This window comes from Macrobrachium nipponense, chromosome 11 (assembly GCF_015104395.2).
Source record: "Macrobrachium nipponense isolate FS-2020 chromosome 11, ASM1510439v2, whole genome shotgun sequence".
NCBI lineage: Eukaryota > Metazoa > Arthropoda > Malacostraca > Decapoda > Palaemonidae > Macrobrachium > Macrobrachium nipponense.
The window spans coordinates 76,571,521-76,594,642 of record NC_061087.1 but is presented as its reverse complement, the minus strand read 5'-3'; positions in this window follow the sequence as shown (position 1 = coordinate 76,594,642).

Below are 23,122 nucleotides of genomic sequence, written 5' to 3'. Positions count from 1 at the left end.
ATTTTTTTTTTTTTCCTTGGGCTCATTACGATTTTTTCTTTTTTTTTTTTCTTATGAGAACATTCGAGTTTGAAATGTGAGTGCAGAAGTCCGTGGAGTTGCTGTGATTTCTGAGTTGTGTGTGTGCTGATGTGTGAGTTTGGAAAATTGAGTTGGAGAACTTGATGTTTTTTTTTTCTTTGAGAGTTATGATAATGACTTATCATTTAGTGGTCATATTAAAGGGAGTTAATTGGGAGACGTTCAGTTAGTATTTCTGACTTTTTAAGATCATTGTTTGATAGAAGTATTATGTCTGGGTTAATTTTCTTAGATTGACCAATGACTCAACTGACATACTAACACACCAAAATGTCATTTCCCAACGCCAGCAAGACGTCCACCAGCCGTGCAGAGTTTTGTCCGGGGTGATTACAAGAGTTTCCACGATGGTGATTACGAGAGTCTTCAAATTCAACAGCGTGTCTTTTGGGGATCTACAGAAGTCGTTAGAAGTCTTCTACAATGAGGGAGGCGTTCCGTCTTCCTACAGCTTCCTACTGTCTGTGCAGCAAGTTGCAGACGAAGTGGGATATTCAAGAATCCACGAAGAGAGAAAATTCTAGTGTTATTTGGAGATAAAAGCGTAACAGACTTTATTTTATAATGCCAGAGACGTGCAGTTATTACTTATATTTTATTTCAAGCCGGCCAATGTGTTTTATATTATATAAGCTATTTTGCTAGGCGGGGGCTAGCATTGGTAGTGGCCGAGCCATGTAGGCCTAGGGTTTTTGATTAATAATATGATGCCAATATGTTCGCTGTGACCTATGGAATGTGAAGAACAGTGCAGAAGCAACGACCTGAGAAAGCTGAACAATGAGTTTCTGTGGATGGCGTGACGTAAAACTGCATGGTTAGACAAGTCAATGTACGATAGTTTATTAACTCTTCTCAAAGTGCCTTTGTGAAACTGGTTGCGGCCAGTAAGTGTGAGGCATTAACGAAGTGTGCATTCGTAAGTGAGTGTGCGCCTCTTCTGTTAATAATCTATGATACGCAAGTCTATGGGGGGATTTTAATAGAGGCGTCTTCGAGAGAAAGGCAAGATGCCGTGGTGCTCTTCGGAGTGGTTTTTTATTAAGTGTGCAAAATAGTCCGGCTGCATGGGTGAGTTGAATTACTTGAGCCAAGTTGAATTACTTTAGCCAAAGGGATGGCTTGTTTGATATCTTGTAAGATGTTCCATTTTATTAACTTTGTCTTTAAACTTGTGTGTGTACTTACGGGATGTGTTCTGTGTCTTTGAAACAGACGGTTCTGGCAATTGGGGGGTACCGACAGAGAGTCCCAGATGGGAAAGACGATTGGTGTGACTATAGCTGTTCAGACATTTTCGTTGGGGTTTTAATTGAATTGAGTTAGTCTGTAAGACTTGATTAATTCATTATTTATTCATTGTTAATAAATGTATTTTCTTATGATGCAACTCTCTCATTTTCATTACCTGTTAGAGTGGAGAGAAAAAGGTGAAGAGAAAGAGATTGTCGGAGAGAGAGAGAGAGGAGTTGCCGAGAGAAAGAGAGAGAGAGAGAGAGAAAGAGAGAGAGAGAGAGGCTGTGTGTATTAGTTTGCCTTGACGCTCGAGTTACACGTTTACCAAATGAATAATTAGGGAATATCTCATTACATTAATATATATAATAATGATTTAGTTAATTATTAATATATTAAGGTAACTTTATTATAGGTATATATATGTGTGTGTGTGTGTATATATATATATATATATATATATATATATATATATATATATATATATATATATATATATATCATAAGTATCAAGATTTGAAAATAGAAATAAGAAGGATATGGGATATGCCAGTGGAAATTGTACCCATAATCATAGGGCCACTAGGCACGATCCCAAGATCCATGAAAAGGAATTTAGAAAAACTAGAGGATGAAGTTGCTCCAGGACTCCTGCCTCCTTAGGAGTCCATCACTTTTCTTACTATGTGCGCCGTTTCTAGGATCACACTCTTCTGCATGAGTCCTGGAGCTACTTCAGCCTCTAGTTTTTCTAAATTGCTTTTCAGGGATCTTGGGATCGTGCCTAGTGCTCCTATGATTATGGGTACAATTTCCACTAGCATATCCCATATCCTTCTTATTTTTACTTTCAGATCTTGATACTTCCATCCCATTTTTTCCCTCTTTCTTTTCTCAAACAACTCTGGTGTCCCATGGTATTGCGACATCAATGAGTGATACTTTCTTCTTGACTTTGTCAATCAACGTCCCGTTCTGGTCTATTTGCACGTATCCACCCTATCTGTTCTATACATAGTCCCAGAGATCTTTGCCTGACCGTTTTCTATCACTCCCTCAGGTTGGTGCTTGTACCACTTATTACTGCAAGGTAGCTGATGTTTCTTGAACAGGCTCCAGTGGAGGGCTTTTGCTACTGAATCATGCCTCTTTTTGTACTGGTTCTGTGCAAGTGCCGGGCATTCGCCTGCTATGTGGTTTATGGTTTCATTTTTCGTATTGTACTTCCTACATATGGGAGAGATGTTATTTCCGTCTATTGTTCTTTGAACATATCTGGTTCTTAGGGCCTGATCTTGTGCCGCTGTTATCATTCCTTCAGTTTCATTATTATTATTATTATTATTATTATTATTATATTATTATTATTATTATTATTATTATTATTATAGAAAGGTCGACGAACATTCACGTTTCAATCCAAAATACGAGAAAAAACCCTTTAAGTGAGATTTATATTTCTCTTCTCTCGTTATATACACATATTTAGAGGAACTATTTACTTTTTTTTCAATTACTCATTTATAAAAACCCACAGTTTACTTGAGTTTTTCTCTTATTATTATTATTATTATTATTATTATTATTATTATTATTATTATATTATTATTATTATTATTATTATTATTTCAAAAAACACTATTACTGCAAGTTAAAGTCGGACTCACTTATAGGAGATTCAAGCCGGCGCATCTTGTAACGGCCATATTACGACTGGATTACGACGTTATTAAGCTCAAGTCTCCATGTTTCCTCACGTCGAGTTTCACGACGTCGCTGAGTGTCTGCGACAACTAGCTGTTGCATGTCGTTGTCGCGGTCGAGCCACGCGAACTGTCTAAAGTCGCTGTATATCATGCCGACATACTAGAGCTGTCGTTCAATTCTTGTTTGTCTATAGCTTTTCTCTGTTTTATAGTTTATGACATATTCCTAGTTTTCACTGGTAGACTGAAGTGTGTATCAATTGATCGAACAGTTTCATCGTATTGTTAAATGCAGGCTTTTTCTCGAATGAACTGAGAATGTTGTTGGATTTTATTGTGAGCTAAAAATGAAACAGTGCTTTAACGTTATTTGCTGATACTGCAGTAGAGGTCAGTTATCTCTGTCTTGATTTTAGAACATTTCTGGTGCATAAAAAATACTATTAGAAATAACCTAAGATACACTAATTAGATGCATTGCCTTTGAAGGGCTACAGAAAAGTGATTATACATGATGGGGCTTTGAAGACGGTACGGGCATTCACAGCCCCTCGGTGTCCAGTTGTGGCAAAATAGAATTATGAGCCCTTGTAAGTGTAATTATTCTCGAGCGGTATCTCTTCATTCTGTTAAAAATTTCATCCAATTAAACTGAGTGGCCGGTAAGACTGTTAGGCCCTGGCCACACTAGCGGGCACTGCCTGACGGGCAAAAACCGTTCCCATAACCTGTTCCACTATACTAACCGACTGAGTATGGAGCCTGAACGATGCGATTGTGTGGTAACACTTCCTCAGAACCGAGATAAAATATAAACAGCTGGAAGTGCCTGACGGGCATGCCCGCTACTGTGGACAGGCCTTTAGAGTTGGTATTTTTTGCTAGTCGTAAAGGTCACGTGGGTACACTGGGTGTCCGGTCAGGTAAACTGCTTTGTTCTACATAGTTTAGAACAGAAGACAGAATGTTGGAATTAGGCCAAAGGCGTAGCACTGGGACCTATGAGGTCATTCACTGAAACGAAAATCGACTTTTAAAAGGTGATAGGTGTAATAAGAGGAAAACCTCTCTGTTGCAATATGAAAAAATTGTTAGGAGAAGGTGGATAGACAGATGAAAGAAAGAGAATATGAACGGAGGTACAATGAAAAATGAAAGGGGTTGTAGCTAGTGGCCGAAGGGACGCTGCAAAGACTTTTAAATAATACATAAATTATACCACGTGAGGTGGACTGACGGCGGTACCCCCCTTTGGGGTTTTCTATTTTAGGTTACTGTAAGTTAAGTAATGAGGAGATTAGATCATACTGTTAAGTATTTCAGTTCTCTGTTAGTATTACTTTCGGCGTAAAACTAGCTTCTTCCCTTAATGTATCGTAGCGTGAGCTCCTCGTTATGACATTCATGACCAACTGCTGTTAATATCTCCCATGAAATCGAGGTACCTAAAGTTCATTAGATTCAAATCTGAGTAATTTGTGTGATATTTCTCTGTGTAATATAGACAATTTGATCATAGGTTTTTGCTCTCTTGTAATGAGTAGGCAGATTTCTGGTAATTAATTATTTGAATATAATTTACTTGTTATGCTGAGGTATATTATTAGCTTTATGCAAGTTTTCATGGGACAGATAGTGTATTCAGTAGGAACAAAGAACAGCAGGGTAAATACAAAGCTCATCTAATTGAATATAAAATTTAGCAATATTGTCACATTTTTGCCAAGTGGCATTTTTCTTACGAATAACTTCGAATCATTGATAGAAAGGCTGGGTTACACAATAGTGTAATTAAGTATTCATTATAAATATGTATTAATAATTGAATGATGGTAGATGCCATCTTTGAATCTATTAATCTGAAAATCTCTACGGTTCCCGTTCGTTCATCTCATTGTGGATCAGTTATACTTTGTTAGCGAGACTGTCAGATCTAATTGAAACTAGACCCAGCACTCAAATTGTTCAACTAATAATATTATCAATAAATATTGCCTTGTTGTCTTTCGGCGTCTTTATGAGCTCCTGCCTTTTAAGTAAAATCACACATGCTTCCACCATCATCATGCTCCTAAGGAGCTTGCCCCTGTTCCATATAATATTTTTGCTTCTTTTTTGTTTTATTCTTCTATGGATAGAGGCATTGCTATAATGAAGTTTCAAGTATGTGAAATTAAGTCAACAGAGAATTATTGTTGGATGATCACCTGTCTCTCTCTCTCTCCATATTCATTAAGAAACAGCATGATCAGCTTATTGATTTTCAAGATAGAATTATTTTTCTTAAAGGTATGCGGCATAGATGAGAATACACACACACACACACTGTATATATATATATATATATATATATATATATATATATATATATATATATATATATGTGTGTGTGTGTGTGTGTGTGTGTGTGTGTGTATGTATGTATGTATGTATGTAGAGAGAGAGAGAGAGAGAACGCTATATAGATAGATAGATAGAGAGAGTGAGGGTATATAAGTAATCATTATGACGGTTATAACTTACTTTTAGGCTCTAGATTTTGTGTATGAAATGTATTATTAAAATATTAAAATTTTATTAGCAAAGACGAACATTCCTCACTTTATGGAACAGCAGCAAGTAAATCTGTAGGACTGAATAAGATGATTTATCACCTGTAAAGTGCTCTGGAAAAAATGCCAGGTAAAAATATGACCTACCTAAAAATTCAGTTTGGACCTTTTCCATGACAGCCTCCATCACCAGCCCAACCAAACTGAACTTCGTATCAGACTCTGACGTATCGAAGAGCGACGTAAATCTGATCTTGGTTGAGTAAGATCAGTCCAGGTAATGATACACTTCACCTTCCCGTTTAGGGGTGAAAGGGAATCATTGATGAATGACCCTACAACAGAAGCTGGATAAGGATGTGCCACATTGTAAGGTATTTGAAATGTTTAAATGTTGTAAAATATAATTCTTTAACGGCAATATATTATTTGAAGCTTTTCAAAACTCGAGAGCAGTTATCTTTTCCTTTTGCTTAGAACATTTTTCTTCGAGTAAAGTCGTTTTTTGCAGTAAAAAAAAGAAAGAGCAAAGAACTATATATATGATAGGTGGTCATCCCTTTTGGGGAAGTTTACTTTTCTTTTATATATCTGAGGAATGATTCCACTATATCGGAACAAAATTTTTTCCGAGGCGGGCTGTCAAAGCTTTATGTGCGGCGTTAGTTTAAAAGCCCAATTTAAGGAACTACGAAATTGCTGTATCTTTAAAAGCAAAAGGTGTTTTTTTTTATAAAAAGCAAAAAAAGTGCTTTATATATACTAAAGTATGTTATTTTAGACTTCTGTTATGGGTTACATGTCTCCTGTGGTTAGGTAAGAACACCACTGATAAATAATTCGTCATGAATTTAAAAAGAAATCATCTCATACAAAGTACCAGCCATCCTTATTTGGTAGAAATTTGAAAGGTTATAATAATTCTAACAAACTCCTCAGGTGAAGTTAAATTTTGCTAAAATAAATATGAAAGTTTTAATGACTTTTTGGTGACAACTCGATATTATATCGCCTTTTTTTGGGGGGTGGGGGTTGGGTTGGTAGTCTATTATAAGGTAAATTTTAAACAAAAATTGCATTACGTCTGCCATGGCTTTATACAGAAAGTATGATACGCGGATGTCATTCGTGAGATTATCATAAGAACCGAGAAAACAAAAGTACTCTATTTGCCAACTAAAGTCTGATAATGAAACGTCTTCGGAGGCAAATGAATTACATAAGGATTTTTCTAAAGTCTTACAGTGAATAATAACAGCGTTCTAGTTGTAAGGAAATTAATGTTCGTCATAAAAAGAAAGACAGTTTTTTTGCCAACAGGTTTATTCAAGGAACTGACAAGCAAGTTTTAGTATCAATTAGCCCACCTTCCCATAAATTGGCAGTGTCCAATAGAATGCGTATACTGACTATGTTGTCGTGCAACACATGCGAAGCAGATTCTTAATAATTAAATCCACATCGGTGCAGCGAGGAAAGGAGGAAACTTTTGGCAAACTCTTGTTTTGATTCAGAACAGACTGATATTGGTCCCTTTGAAGTATCATGTTGATGTAAATCCGAAGCGACGTGTTCTCCCTTCCTTCACTTGAGCCATTCGCTAAGAATTTGCGTCGCTTGATAACAGGCTGTCAAAGAAATAATCGAGAAAGCGTTTGAGGGCATTGTGTAACGCAGAACCCTGTGGATATGGTGTTATACAAATTGAGTGTCAAAGACATGGCCAGTTAAAAGCAAATATGATGTGAATGATAAGGTTAGTAAACTTGGAAGAATTATTCTGTTCTCTTGAATTCCAATCATTATACTTACAAATTATCAACGGTTTAGTTTGTGAGGTTTTCTGCACAGGAGCTTCATTCATGATTAACCCGAAAAATTAACTTGGGAGTTATTTATTTTCCACTGCCAGACGAACCTCCTCCCCCGCTCCCAAATACATGCCCTACTAATTTAAAACACTTTTTTTTGTGAGGAAACAGAAGAGCTTTTGGCAGTAAGTTTAAACAAGTGGTTTTATCTTTTTATTGTATAAATTTTAATTTTCTGCGTATTCTTTGATCTATATAAACACGGGGAACTTAATGAAAATGATTCTGAAGATATTTTAAATAAAAGTAATATACAGAGTCGTGACTAACACCATAATCTTCGTTATATCCAGTTATATATATAAAAAAGGCATATTATCACTTACAAAACTTTTAATGCTTCTTCCGTAATGATTCTTTTTCACGGAGCTGAGTATTTTCTTTATGGCTAATTACTAGTGGTACCCTTCGGTTCGCTAGTCATCCGCAACACCTGGCAAGAGGAGAGACAGAGTGGCAGCGGAAGGGCGCTGTCTTTGTCATCTGTTGGAAGGGTGTCCGACTCGTCCCCATGATTACGACGAGTCATGAACCCATCCAAGAAGAGATCGTACAGCGGAAGAAGACACGTCGACAGGGCCGAGTTGTGTTTGAGGAGTTTCGTATCGAGTGGCCTACCGTCATTGGGCACTACAACAGGTACATGGGAGGAGTTGATCTCTTTGATCAGCTCATCCAGTATTATCCCTTCGCCAGGAGAACCAGAAGGTGGACCTAGAAGCTCCTCAAATACATCCTTCAGTTGGCCCTCCAAAATGCCTACATACTGTACTGTGGGTACCGCGGTGACAATCTTCCGAGGTTGACCCACTTACAGTTCCTAGAGGAAGCCGGGAATGCCCTCATCAACTTCGATCCCGATGAGTGGCCTTCCATGACTGACCCCCTGCCCCGAGCTGCAGATCTGCCCCTAGCGGAAAGGGCAGATAGGAGGGCCCAACTTCGGTCGACCTGCCGCCGCCCCTGCTGCCGCCGCCCCTGCTGACGACACCCCTGCTGCCGCCGCCCCTGCTGCCGCCGCCCCTGCTGCCGCCGCCGCCCCTGCTGCCGCCGCCCCTGCTGACGGACGCCCCTGCTGCCGCCGCCCCTGCTGACGACGCCCCTGCTGCCGCCGCCCCTGCTGACGACGCCCCCCCTCTTGGTACCGGCCCCGCCATCACCGCTTCTCGTCGGGTAGTGGACCCTGTGTGTCGGCTGCAGCCAGGGGATCAACATCTGGAGGCCTTAGAAGGGCGAAGGCAGAAACGGTGCCGGTTGTGCCATATGAATGGCAGAAGGAGAGACAACCGGTTCTTCTGTCGTCTCTGCAAAGTTGCTCTTTGCAGGATAGGGGACTGTGACCGTAAATACCACACTAAGGTCACGTATTGGAGCGCGCCCCCTAAACCGACAGCGGAGGGCGCACGGGGCCGCCGGGTCCATCAGCAGTAAGGGCGCGCGTCTCCCTCCTCCACCTGTACCTCGTCATGTCGAGTGGGAAAAAATGCAAGACTCTTCAATGGAGGAGGGAGAAAACAAGAATAGAACGAAGAGTCAGGATTACGAGTGAGTATTCTGCATTTATTTTATATTTATTTTTATATTATTAAAAATTTTTATATATCCGTATCTATGCATGATAAAATAATAATAAGACATTTCATTGTATGCGAAAAAGAGAAGTGTCACCTGCATTCCTTTTATTTATGTTATTGGTACCAGAATCGAAAAATGAAAAATATATATATATTTATATATATATACATATAATATATATATATATATATATATATATATATATATATATATTATAAATATTGGTATATTTTGGGTAAGCAAATTACATAACAGTCTAGTAATATTCAATCATTTATCTTCACTTTAAAACAAATTGCAAGTCTCTAGAACAATATCTCGATTTATGGTGAATTTTTGGAAAAAAATATTTTATTCCCTCCGCGCGCCGATTCTCGGCAGCGAATCTCCGAAATGCGTAGGTCACATTCTCCTAATATTTGTGCCTTTTCATATTACGCTTTTTTTAGAGTTTTATATATGAAAATGTGTGCAACCTCATGCAAAATATAAAAAAAAATATTTGAAGGCTGTAGCATTTCTCATTTTTGAAATATTTGCATATAAAGTACGATAAATAGGAAAAAAACTACGATCGGTCAACTTTGACTCAACCGAAATGGTCGAAAAACGCATTTGTAACATAACAATCTTACAGTCTAGTAATATTCAATCATATATCTTCACGTTAAAACAAATTTCAAGTCTCTAGAACAATATCTCGATTTATGGTGAATTTTTGAAAAAAATTATTTTATTCCCTCCGAGCGCCGACTCTCGGCCGAAAATCTCCGAAATGCGTAGGTCACATTCTCCTAATATTTGTGCCTTTTCATATTACGCTTTTTTAGAGTTTTATATATGAAAATATGCGCAAAATAATGCACAATATAACAAAAAATATTTGAAGGTTGTAGCATTTCTCATTTTTGAAATATTTGCATATAAAGTACGATAAATAGGAAAAAAACTACGATCGGTCAACTTTGACTCAACCGAAATGGTCGAAAATCGCATTTTTAACATAGAAATCTTACCGTCTAGTAATATTCAATCATTTATCGTCACTTTAAAACAAATTGAAAGTCTCTAGAACAATATCTCGATTTATGGTGAATTTTTGAAAAAAATTATTTTATTCCCTCCGCGCGCCGATTCTCGGCAGCGAATCTCCGAAATGCGTAGGTCACATTCTCCTAATATTTGTGCCTTTTCATATTACGCTTTTTTTAGAGTTTTATATATGAATATGTGCGCAAAAACATGTACAATATAACAAAAAACATTTGAAGGTTGTAGCATTTCTTATTTTTTAATATTTGCATATAAAAAAAATTTTAAACAAAAATTCGACATTTGGTCAACTTTAACTCGTCCGAAATGGTCGAAAACTGCATTTGTAAGCTAAAAATCTTACAGTATCGTAATATCCCATCATTTAACTTCATATTGAAACAAATTGCAAGTCTCTATAACAATATTTCGATTTATGGTGAATTTTAAAATAAATTATTTTTTTACGTTCGCGCGCTACGAATTCATGCATCATTTTGTGATAAAATTTTCTCTATGTTGCTTTTATCGTTTTACAATGTGGTATATACCAAAATGATTGCAATTTAGTGTACATTACAACGAAAAAGAAAGTAACTTGTTACCTTTAACCGTTTTGCGCACAGCACTATTTGAATATAATTATATATGAAATTTCGTTTTTGCGCTATCATATATCGCATTATTTATATATGATAATGATAATTTTTTTCATTTCTGATAGTTGCATACTATACCTCAGGCAATGACAAAAAAAGGAGCCAAAAATGAACTCTTAATCTTGAAAACTAAGCGCGCTGTGATTTTTTGAAAAAAATATTTTTTCCGCTTCCGCGCTCACTCCGAAACCCCTCCGGCATACGGGAGTCAATTTTTTATTTACCGCCCCGGCGTAAGAGGGTTAAGTAATTCAAATATGGAGGCAGTCTCTGGGAATTCACTCCGCTGTTCTTTGCATTGGACCACACCAATTACGCACAATGGATGCCTGTCCACATCAGTGATATGAAGTTCGTGCCCAACCCTGTCAAAGATGGGTTCGAGAAACGATCTCACTGGGTGCTTTCCAAGGCTCCAAATAAATTCTTGGTGATTCCGTTTGACCAGACTCATGAGCAGCAGAACAAGATAGTGAAAGGCTCAGAAGTTGTTGTGGGGCTTTCTGAGAATTCTGTTGTCTTTCGATGATGGATGACCGGTCCAGAGATGATTTGGGGATCCTGAAAAACATCAGGCACCATGAGCAGGGTCTCTCAGGACAGACAACCTTCCAAGCACAGGTTTCCCGCCGCTCTAATACCATGAAACGAATGGGTAATCCTCTCTTAGATGACTTCCAAGATCTTGTAAAACACGACATTCGAAACTTTTAAGGGTTTCATTCTTAACACTTCTTTTCTGTTTGACTGCCGTGGCCTTATACTTGCTGATTAACTGGCGTCTAGAGAAAGCTTGCCCAGGAGGGCATGCCGCTTGACAGAGGAAGGATAACCGGCTATTTAATGCCCAGACCGCATGACTTCACCGCGTGCCTTGTGTGACTGCGTGACCAGAGGTGTCACAAGTGACAGGCAGAGTCACCTACCAGGATACTAGCAAACTTTCTGTGAGCTGATAAAAGGTGCAGGAGCACTGCGGACAGTCTTATGCTGGGGTCACACATTCACGTATCACGACAGCGTATCCCCACATATGTGGATCGTGGGCATCATCGCGGTGAAATGACCTTGAACAGCTGGTAAACAGGACACGGGCTAACGGACATAAAGCCAGCACCGTAAATTGCCCCACAAATGTAAACGCAAAGAAAGCAAGGTCGGACGTCTACCTGGAACTTCTGCCGATAGTGTAATGGTCTATGTACGTCAACTTTACGTCGTGACCACGCCCACTGTTGTGGGGCTGTAGGGTACAAAATGGCCGGCCTGTAAACAGAGCAGACTGTAAAGTGATGGAACATGTATGAGAGAATGTAAACATATTGCATTATGAAAATCCAGGTTGTAAATTCACTTTGGTAGAATTCTGCATGTACTGTAAAATATTGTATATTTTCAACAAATAAAAAAAATTTAAGTCAGACATTATAATATACATACCATTGGCAGTCCCAACATCTTGGGCTTCTTCTGACGGATGATGTGTGGCTTGAGGAGTAGAATATGTTCAATATAAACTTCTCCCTGTCCTTCAGTCGTCCTCCGTGTCGCTGTCATCATTCTGTATCTCATCCAACTCTGACTCCTGTAGGTGGAAGATAATATTTCCTCGACCTGAGCATCTGCAGGAGTGGCTGTAGGAGTCTTCTCCGGGCCAAAAGAAGGTCCTGCAAGATATGACGTTGATGGTCCCTTCCTTGGTCGTTTTAAGAGGTTCGGCATCTTGAAGGGCATTGTGGAGAGTACTTGGAGGAAACTGCTGGTCTCGGGAGACAGAAACAACAGCTGACCTGTGACCTTTTATACCACGCTGCAGCGTTGCATGTCGTACAGGGTTGTGAATGTGCGAATCGGTTTCCCCGTAGGCTACAGCGCAATTAGGAGGCCCACGTCCTTCGCGGCGGAAAGAAAATAATGACGGCGAACAATGCAGGTGACCCTAGCGCTTACCCTGCATTAGTCACTGTGGCTCCCACGTGCAATGCCTGGAGCTACGTCAGGTGACATTTGGCGTGACCACCCACGACTTGCTTTGAACATTTCAAAACTGGAGCAGGCTACGGCGCCCTAGTGGGCGGAGGTTAGAGCCCGGACGACCCGTCACCGTACGTCTACGATTTTATGTATGTTTTACGTTACATTTACGGTTTACTGACGTAAGCTGTTGCCAATTACCAATTTCCGCTCATGCGTGGGCGTGCGTGTGTTGATACGTGAATGTGTGACCTTAGTATTGTGCTAAGGTCGCACATTCACGTATCAACGCATGCACGCCCACGCATGAGCGGAAATTGGTAGTTGGCAACATCTTACGCCAGTAAACCGTAAATGTAACGTAAAACATACGTCAAATCGTAGACGTACGGTGACGGGTCGTCCGGGCTCTAAGCTCCACCCACTAGGCCGCCGTAGCCCGCTACAGTTTTGAAATGTTCAAAACAAGTCGTGGGTGGTCACGCCAAATGTCACCTGACGTAGCTCCAGGCATTGCACGTGGGACCCACGGTGACTACTGCAGGGTAAGCGCTAGGGTCACCTGTATAGTTCGCCATCGTTATTTTCTTTCCGCCACGAAGGACGTGGCCCTCCTAATTGCGCTGTAGCCATCGGGGAAACCGATTCGCACATTTACAGCCCTCTACGACATGGCAACGCTGTAGCGTGGTATAAAAGGTCAGGTCGGCGCCAAGGGAAAGGCCCGTGCTAACAAGAAGTGTTGGCTTAATACAACAACAACAACCCTCAGGTCAGCTGTTGTTTCCGTCTCCCTAGACCAGCAGTTTCCTCCAAGTACTCTCCACAACACCCTTCAAGATGCCGAACCTCCTAAAACGACCAAGGAAGGGACCATCAACGTCACATCTTGCAGGACCTTCTTTCGGCCTGGAGAAGACTCCTACAGCCACTCCTGCAGACACTCAGGTCGAGGAAATGTCATCTTCCACCTACAGGAGTCGGAGTTGGATGAGATACAGAGTGATGACAGCGACACGGAGGACGACTGACGGACAGGGAGAAGTTTATATTGAACATATTCTACTTCTTCAAGCCACACATCGTCCGTCAGAAGAAGCCCAATGGTATGTATATTATAATGTCTGACTTAAATTTTTTTTATTTGTTGAAAATATACAATATTTTACAGTACATGCAGAATTCTACCAAAGTGAATTTACAACCTGGATTTTCATAATGCAATATTTTTACATTCTCTCATACATGTTTCATCACTTTACAGTCTGCTCTGTTTACAGGCCGGCCATTTTGTACCCTACAGCCCCACAACAGTGGGCGTGGTTACGACGTGAAGGTGATGTACATAGAACATTACACTATCGGCGGAAGTTCCAGGTAGACGTCCGACCTTGCTTTCTTTGCGCGTACATTTGCGGCGCAATTTACGGTGCTGGCTTTACGTCCGTTAGCCCGTGTCCTGTTTACCAGCTGTTCAAGGTCATTTCACCGCGATGATGCCCACGATCCACATACGTAAGCATACGCCGTCGTGATACGTGAATGTGTGACCCCAGCATTAGACTTTCCTGCACTTTCCCCCTTTGAGACGGGCTGGTGTTAAACCCACGTGCACTTTTATGGTGAATTAATGTTCCCTCCCTGTCGGCGGCCTTGAGGAAGATGAACTCAATCTCCGCTTAAGTATATCCGTGGACAGCACATTTACCCACAGTTCGAATAAGTATATCCAGAATTCAAAGTAGCAAGTACTTATCCTAATTAGGTGGATTACCATAACCTTGCAAAACGCTTTTCATTCCCGTAAATACGTGAGAGCAATGACCTTGATCCACCTTCAATTACATTACAGGCTACACTCGCTAACTACCTCGGTATTACCGATAGAGGCAATCGATGGACTCATTAAGAACTGTTACGACTCACTGTCATGCATAGGGCATTCTTAATATTCGATTCATGGCGCTATTAAGCTGCGTGAGGGATTTTCTTTTGTTGTGGGTTCTTTGCGTCTTTCTATGTACTGGGCATTTTGTTCTCGGAGAATGTATGCTTATGGTTACAACATTTACTTTACATTTGGACTTATCATTATTTTTGTAACCTGACGATCATCTATAATTTAAATAATTTGGGCTTATTCATATATTTTAAACCAGCAACTTTTTTTTACTGTTTTTTAACAACTCTGAATCGTTAATTTGGCTTGTATTTTCATGGTGAAAAATATGAAACACTAAACTGGAATCTCATCCTGCCGTTCCTTGCTGCTTCTCTACAAATAACTTACGCATATACAGGACAAATCATAAAGCTAGCAAGCGAATGAAATAATCTATGTTAATAATGGCACAATTTCATACGAGATCTCCTTATATAGATATATTACGTGTAACACCGATAAGGTCTATAAAACAGCTACATGATACTCGTGGTTGATGATCGAGGATGATGTACGTAAGGTACGAAAGCAACTATAATCACTTAAAATGAAAGCAGTTTTGTTATTGATTAATTACAAAGGAAAGAAGTTACTTTACTGATTATTGACACAAAAGCATTTACACTCTTTGGCTGATAGCCTACAACAGTGCAATTATAACACAGCATAGATAAAACAGAATACAAATAAGACAACACAACTGTAACAACACAATTATAACACAACATTGCTTCAAGGTTATAGGGTAGTTTCTCCTCACGTGCAGACCTTTGCTACACACACGTAGCATTACATGTACAAAACTTCTTACTTTTAACATGATGTAAATTACCTTGAAGTAATATCCAGAAAGGCAACACTGAATATTATCCAGTAATAATGAAGTGATATCTATTCTTCACATCTCTGACTTAACTAGCTGTAAATCTTATTTGTTCTAAGAATGGAGATTTCTTAATGTCTGCTGGTCGCGATGTTATTCTTTGCAAAGCATTCCATTCCCACTCTCTCTCTCTCTCTCTCTCTCTCTCTCTCTCTCTCTCTCTCTCTCTCTCTCTCTTAATATTCATTTAAAATCAGTTAGCTTTTCCATGAATGTAAAAGTAATAAGCCGCTTTTCGTATTTTTGTGTGTCAGAAAATGATTAGCATTTAAGTTGTTCGCTACCTATACTTTGTTGTAAAACTACTTTCAAATTATTTTCCAGCTTAAAATTGTTTTCAGAATTTTAAGGAAAAGGAAAATAGATAACAAACATATAGCCTTTACCAACACACACACACACACACACACACACGCGCGCGCACACACACAAATATATATATATATATATATATATATATATATATATATATATATATATATATATATATATATATATATATATATATATATATATATATCCTTCATGTGATCTTTTGTAAATGTAAGGGAATTTCAGTCTCCAACCGTGTACGATGTGATGTTCCCTAATGACCAGTGGATGGTGCAACAGGCCGGGAGCTTCTTGTCCATAACTTAGGAGCAATGTTTCATTAAAGAGTCATGGGGTTTGACTCATACGTAATTCGCTTTCGAGGAACATGCTGAAGTGAGCATTAAGTTTAGTATATCTTAGTTTAACCAAACCTCTGGGCTAATTAACAGTTCTCCCAGGGCTGGCCTGAAAGATTAGATTTTTTCTTTTTTTTGTGGCTAGGAACCAATTGGTTTCTTAACAACGGGACCTTCAGATTATTGTGGGATCCGAACACATTATACTGAGAAATAAATATCTAATAGTCATCAATAAATTCCTCTGATTCCGCACTGAGCGGCCGCGGGAAGCGAGCTCAGACTACCAGATTGATAGTCGAGTACGGAACCCACTCGTCCTATGAGAAACTGAGCAATAAGCTGTGAGTGATTACTTATGAATACTTGTACGCGGACAAATCCGGAAAAAACGCGAGAATTACTGTGTCCCATAACTGGATCCTAAATGTTCCTTTAAAATGAACTCGACGTCATTTCCATTACTTAAGGTTATTTGTAGCGCGCAACCCCCTTTCGTTTCTTTTACTGTACCTCCTTTCATATTCTCTTTCTTCCATCTTACTTTCCACTCTCTGCTAACAATTGATTTATAGTTTAAGTGCAAGTTTTCCTCCTGTTACATCTTTCAAGAGTTCCTTGTTGGACGAGTCGATTACGTGCTGGCCTACCGATTTGGTAGTCCTAGTTCGTTTCCCCGCTCTGCCAACACTGCATCAGAGGAATTTATTTCTGGTGATTAGAAAGTCATTTATTGATATAATGTGATTCGGATCCCACAATAAGCTCTAGGTCCCATTTTTGAGTAACCAGTTGGTTCCTAGCCACGTAAAAATATCTAACCCTTCGGGCCAGCACTAGGAGAGCTGCTAATCAGCTCAGTGATCTGGTTAAACTAAGATATACTTTGCTTTACACCTTTCAAACCTTTTACTGTCAAATTCAGCTTCCGCGCTGAATGACCTCACAGGTCCCGGTGCTTGGCCTCTGGCTTAAATTCTATATTCAATTCAAGCCAATGAAAGGAAAATGTGAATTTTGCGTTTATGGCCTTGAATTGTGGGATGATAATTTCAGATACACGTTTCGATAAAGAATCAAATTGCATGAGAATGAAGGTGAAATCAATTTGCCCTTTCCCTTTACCTCGTCTCTCCCGGTATGTCGTCAATTGAAGCGTCTGATTCATTATGATTGTGTTTAGGATTCCCCTTTTGTTTAATCCATTTCCATATTTATCTGTTTTAAATTTAAATTTACTTTAATTTCTGTAATTATGCACTTAGTCATTTCTATTCTGAAGTCTTTCTCCTCTCAGGGTGAATGCTTAACAAATCGAAGAACGTTCATTTTAAGTACCTTTAATTTGGCGTCCGAAATACATTATACTTGAAGTTTACATACCACCATAACTGTGAATTTGTAGAGACATTATCCTAACTATTATACCTAAAGAATTATTGAGTGATTATCCGGGTAAACCTTTTCCCGGATGAATAAAAGTGGCTGTATGTTAACAGTAGATCCACTTATATTGCTGATGTATATAACATTATAGCCAGTTATATTGCTGGTCGTTTATAAAATTGGAAAGTTAATCTAGCTTCGGTGAGGATGAAACGATGTTGTAATACCACATAAACATAAACCACACAAGAAATTTAATCTAGTGTTGTCGAGGTAAGCATTCACCATTAAGTTTGATGGCCGATGGTTTCTCATTTAACATCGTGCTCCGGAAATTACAGGAGTTTATTGAACATTTTTTTTTTCGTAGATTAAGCAATGCTTATATGAACGTTGAACTTACTGAATGACGTGGAATCCAAGCCGGTTTCCTTCAGAATAACCCATTCTGTTGTTGCGTATTGCTTAAACTTCCTTAAATTCCCAGAAAGATAATTATACCCAATTCGAAGCGCATCACAAATGGCTAAGTAGATACAAGAGACCCAAGAATCCCTACTTCAAATTATTATTTTTATTATTATTATTATTATTATTATTATTATTATTATTATTATTATTATTATTATTATTATTATTTGTGTGATAAAAATCCATAATAACATAGTGAACTATGTAACTATATAAGATACAAAAGCAAAGACTTTCGAACGAAAGTGAAATTGATAATTTACTACAAGAGTAAGAAGACTAGTGGCCTGATTATGAAAAACAATCCAGCCCCCGTGTTGCAAGACCCTCTCAAGAAAACTAACGTTGTCTACCAATACAAATGCCCTGTCCGGGAATGCCCCGGCGCCTACATTGGCATGACAACTATGTGATTTTCCAAGAGGATATCCTGCCACGCTCAGGAAGGCGCCATCCATAATCATGCAAAAAACACCCACAATACTACGATAACCCGAATGGACATAATTCCTAATATTGAAATTATCGATCAGGCGGCAGACCACCGTCGCCTCCGCCTCTTGGAAGCCCTACACATCGGGAAGGAGAGACCCAGGCTCAACACCATTCAAGAGACTTCACTCCTCCCGACGGTGGCGCATAGGGCAACGCCCGCCAGCACCCAGAGCCGACCGAACGGACCAATCAGGTGGTGCCCCAATCTAGCGGCAATGACCTTCCCAATAGTGGCCCCCCAAGTCTCCAGCTTCCGCACGCGAAGATCAGTGCGAGCATCCACCTCTGGAAGACGGCTTGACTCAGGGACTTAATCCCTTTTCACCCAATGAAAACTCAGCTCTCACCAGACAGAGCACCCGGGACACAATAAATACCGCCGAATGACCCCATTCCAATCAGTATTATTATTATTATTATTATTATTATTATTATTATTATTATCCACAGCTGATCGTTGTCTATGTATGTTAAAATCTATATCTAGGACATAAAGAACAAATCTGTTGTGGATTTGAACCTTCATACCGTTTCTCAAGAAATTACGGAAGAATTTAGTCATATTGTTGTTCTTTTCAAAATTAGATATTCATATACTACAGCAAACATGAACGACAATGACGTACTCAACATTTACAGAACAATATAAAATCGAGAAATCAGTGAAAACAAATTATCAAATAAAAAGGTAATAAAACTTGCCAGATGGGCTACTTATTCCTTAAGTAAAGCTTATTGACTACCTAATATCATTTGTATTTTTAACGTTGAGTTCAGTATGTCATGAGACATTATATCATGAGCGAGTGACCTAGACGTTAAAGAGTCTAGTTTCATCGCTTGATTTTAGTGTCACTCGGACTTGAAAGAATTTTGAAAAATATACCGAAAAAATGTATATAACATGTCAACTTCCATAGCTGCAAGGACGAAAACCTTCAAAATGAATTCAAACTCAGCCCATGATTTCATCCTGCTTAAGGATAAATGCTTACATCTCCATTTTTTCTTCCTCTAATAAATTTCTTATGTGAATAATTCATGTTTGAATAACTCTTCTTCGCGTCTGTATCAATAGGAATAAATTCAACAGTGGCGTTTCAGGATCTGTAAAATTCCATTTGCAACACTTGTTTTATGCCAAGGTTAGGCAGGAATTATTAGACATTTATATGATAACTGTAACGATATTTCATATTAATACTACGTATCTCTCTCTCTCTCTCTCTCTCTCTCTCTCCTCTCTCTTATATATATATATCTATATATATATATCTATATATATATATATATATATATATATATATATATATATATATATAGTATATATATATATTATATATATATATATATATATATATAGATATATATATATATATATATATATATATAATATATATATAATATATATATATATATATATATATAGTGTGTGTGTGTGTAGATAATATGTAGTATATATATATATATATATATATATATATATATATATATATATATATATATATATATATATATCTATACATATATATATATCTATATATACGATATATATATGACTGGTATAAATGTTCTGTAACAACAGAGTTCCATCTAATAAAAGGAGCCCATAAAAAACACCAAAATAGAGAAAAAGTACTATATTTCAGAGACTGCTGTCTCCCTCTTCAGGTAGATGAATGAGAAAAGTTCACAGAAAAGGTGGTATTTATACCAAGAGGTCCATCCACAAACAAGCCATTTTAAGTCACCCCCCGCTGATAATTTCCTCTAATCTTCTTAAGGGTTGGTTGAATGAAGACGTTGTCGATCGTGTCCGAAATCCATCCTCCTTTGAGATGTTCATTACCTGCCTCTCTTTTATTAAGGCCGATTCCATCATTTGACTCTTGTACCGGCAGTTGCTGCTATAAATTACACGTGACAAATTCCAGTTTATTCTATGGTTATGTCATTTATATGGTTGAAAATAGCCGAGTTCTGTTGTCCATACCTAACTGACCGTTTGTGTTGTATTAATCTCTGGGGAAGGGATTTACCTGTAAATCCGATGTAAGATTGGTCACAGTCCTGGCATGGGATTTCGTATACCCCAGAGTCCTTTGGAGATGTCTTTTGTTGGACGTTAATCAGGGATTTGGCTAAGGTGTTTGGGTAAGTAAATACAAAAGGGTTCGATTTTCCGAAGGGGTTGGTTATTCTCTTAATCGTGTCCAGGTGGGGAATTATTATTTTATTGTTGGGTGTATCTCTGGTCTTGTCTTTAGGGGGTCGGTAGAAAATTACGTTAGCTTTGTGAATTGCTTTCTCAATTATATGGTCAGGATATTTTAAAGACGAAAGTTGCTTGCGAATTAGTTCAAATTCTTTTTCCAGGAATTCTGGGAACAAATTCGTAAGGCTCTTAAGAACAAGTTACTAGCTACACCTATTTGATAGAAATGTCATGATAGCTAAAGTAGTGAATGTATGAAAGTGAGAACGTTGGTTTTCTGTATATGGTAAATTTGTATTCTGTCGTATCTCTGATTATTAAAACATCAAGAAAAGGAATTTTGTTGTCTGTTTCCCATTCAACTTTAAATTTGATGCTGGGCACTAATGTGTTTAATTCGAGAGGAATTCATTGAAATTGCCCCACCTATTATCCAAAATGTAGGATATCATCCACGTATCTCATCCACAGCATGTTTTTTGGGTTTTATTGCATTTATTACTGTAGTTTCAAAGTATTCCATGTACAGATTGGCTAGAACAGGACTTAAAGGACTACCCATACTACACCCGAATTTTTGCTTGTAGAATGATTCCCGAATGAAAATTACGTATTAGATGCACATAATTCAACTAGCTTTATTATTTGTCAAGCGCCAATGGGAAATGATCTGAATAGGGGGATAATTTTACCTTAAAAACTGAAGAACGTCCTGTACTGGTACTTTAGTGAACAAAGGAATCTACATCAAGGCTTAAAAGTTTTATGTTGTGAAGTGGTATATGTTGCTCTGAATTTGTGACAAAAATCTTCCGAATGTTTAATGTGACTGGGAGAAAATGTGCCTTTAAGTCCTGTTCTAGCCAATCTGTACATGGAATACTTTGAAACTACAGTAATAAATGCAATAAAACCCAAAAACATGCTGTGGATGAGATGCATGGATGATATCCTAACATTTTGGGATAATAGGTGGGCAATTTCAATGAATTCCTCTCGAAATTAAAAACACATTAGTGCCCAGCATCAAATTTAAAGTTGAATGGGAAACAGACAACAAAATTCCTTTTCTTGATGTTTTAATAATCAGAGATACGACAGAATACAAATTTACCATATACAGAAAACAACGTTCTCACTTTCATACATTCACTACTTTAGCTATCATGACATTTCTATCAAAATAGGTGTAGCTAGTAACTTGTTCTTAAGAGCCTTACGAATTTGTTCCCCAGAATTCCTGGAAAAAGAATTTGAACTAATTCGCAAGCAACTTCGTCTTTAAAATATCCTGACCATATAATTGAGAAAGCAATTCACAAAGCTAACGTAATTTCTACCGACCCCTAAAGACAAGACCAGAGATACACCCAACAATAAAATAATAATTCCCCACCATGGACACGATTAAGAGAATAACCAACCCCTCGGAAAATCGAAACCCATTTTGTATTTACTTACCCAAACACCTTAGCCAAATCCCTGATTGTCGTCCAACAAAAGACATCTCCAAAGGACTCTGGGGTATACGAAATCCCATGCCAGGACTGTGACCAATCTTACATCGGATTTACAGGTAAATCCCTTCCCCAGAGATTAATACAACACAAACGGTCAGTTAGGTATGGACAACAGAACTCGGCTATTTTCAACCATATAAATGAACATAACCATAGAATAAACTGGAATTTGTCACGTGGTAATTTATAGCAGCAACTGCCGGTACAAGAGTCAAATGATGGAATCGGCCTTAATAAAAGAGAGGCAGGTAATGAACATCTCCAAAAGGAGGATGGATTTCGGACACGATCGACAACGTCTTCATTCAACCAACCCTTAAGAAGATTAGAGGAAGATTATCAGCGGGGGTGACTTAAAATGGCTTGTTTGTGGATGGACCTCTTGGTATAAAATACCACCTTTTCTTTTGTGAACTTTTCTCATTCACTACCTGAAGAGGGAGACAGCAGGTCTCTGAAATATAGTACTTTTTCTCTATTTTGGTGTTTTTATGGGCTCCTTTTATTAGATATATATATATATATATATAATATATATATATATATAGATATATAATATACATATATCATATATATATATATATATATCATATATATATATATATATATATATATATATATATATATATATATATATATATATATATATATATATATATATATATATATATAATATTATATAGATACAATATATTATATGTATATATATATATATATATCTATATAATATTATATCTATGTATGTATGTATGTATATGTGTACTATATATTATATGTGTGTGTATGTATACATACATATATATAAATTTCGCATATATACGTACATATATACACAACACACACACACTATATA